At 57.1% G+C, this 1,391-nt stretch overlaps 1 protein-coding gene across 1 annotated transcript in view; it reads right to left on the reverse strand.

The window, feature by feature from the left end:
- LOC115535817 (uncharacterized) overlaps nucleotides 1–1,107 on the reverse strand; it is an 8,244-nt gene extending 7,137 nt beyond the window's left edge. Inside the window, exon 1 of the mRNA XM_030347342.1 lies at nucleotides 1,017–1,107. The gene's annotated coding sequence lies outside the window, so the exon portion shown is untranslated. The remainder of the gene's footprint in view (nucleotides 1–1,016) is intronic.
- Nucleotides 1,108–1,391: the final 284 nt, after the last annotated feature.

The raw sequence follows: 1,391 nt of genomic DNA on the forward strand, positions 1-1,391 counted from the left end.
GAGGGAGGAGGAGAGGAGGAGGAGAGGGAGGAGAGGAGGAGGAGAGGAGGAGGAGGAGAGGAGGAGGGGGAGGAGGAGAGGAGGAGGAGGAGGAGGAGAGGGAGGAGGAGAGGAGGAGAGGAGGAGAGGAGGGGGAAGAGGAGGAGAGGAGGAGAGGGAGGAGGAGAGGAGGAGAGGGAGGAGGGGGAGGAGGAGGAGGGGGAGGAGGAGGAGGAGAGGAGAGGAGGGGGAAGAGGAGGAGAGGGAGGATGAGGAGGGGGAGGAGGAGGAGGGGGAGGAGGAGGAGGAGAGGAGAGGAGGGGGAAGAGGAGGAGAGGGAGGATGAGGAGGAGGAGAGGAGGAGAGGAGGAGAGGAGGGGTAGGAGGAGGAGGAGAGGAGAGAGGAGGAGGAGGAGGAGAAGAGGGAGAGGAGGATGAGGAGGAGGAGAGGAGGAGAGGGAGGAGGGGGAGGAGGAGGAGAGGAGGAGAGGAGAAGAGGGAGAGGAGGATGAGGAGGATGGATCAAATTAACAGGATGAAGAGGTGACCACAGCTCCCCAAAACTCCCCTGGAGGAACCTCCCAGCTGCATTTAACGCAAGCAGAACCACTTCCTGTTGTGTAAGTGGTGTCTGAGTTTGCATCTATTGATTGAGTGATCTATTGATGATATATTGAGGATCCATTGATCGATAGATTTAATGATGATATATTGATTTATTGATCTATTGATGATCTATTGACCGATTGATCTATTAATGATCCATTGATAGATTGATCTATTGATGATCCACTGACAGATTGATCTATTGAGGATCTATTGATTGATTGGTTTGGTGGACTTTCATCAATCAATGACTCGGCACAAAGATGGCCGCCGTTCACGTCTGTTCCCTGTTGAAACGGGGGGGGGGGACCGTGTTGAATCCAGGCCCTAGCACCCATCTGTTCGGGGGTTTGAACCCTGACCTCTGGGACTGAGGAGTGTCTGGATGGGGGGGTGGGCAGACAGACAGGCAGAGAGAGAGACAGACAGACCTGACAGAGAGGACTTGGCCAGGGCTCCGATCCCGTAGGAGTCGTTGGCGGGGCGCTGGGGGCGGGGCAGGATGGAGGTGGTGTCCTCCACCGACTGGGGGGGGGGGGGGAGAGGGGGGGGGGGGAGGAGAGAGAGGGGGGAGGGGGGGGGAGGAGAAAGACACCTGAGATAAGACATCGTGACCGTTCTCCACAGATAGCATCGCTAGAATAAAGGAGCAGGATGATATAGCATCACGAGCTACTGACCATCAGAGGACTGCATCACAACAGATGACTCTGCCTCTGCCTCCGGTAAGCGACGACGACCCGGCCTAGCAACACGAAGGTCAGGTGACCTCTGACCTCTGAGGGTGGCTCTTATGGGGGGGGGGG

Source organism: Gadus morhua, chromosome 22 (assembly GCF_902167405.1).
Source record: "Gadus morhua chromosome 22, gadMor3.0, whole genome shotgun sequence".
Lineage (NCBI taxonomy): Eukaryota > Metazoa > Chordata > Actinopteri > Gadiformes > Gadidae > Gadus > Gadus morhua.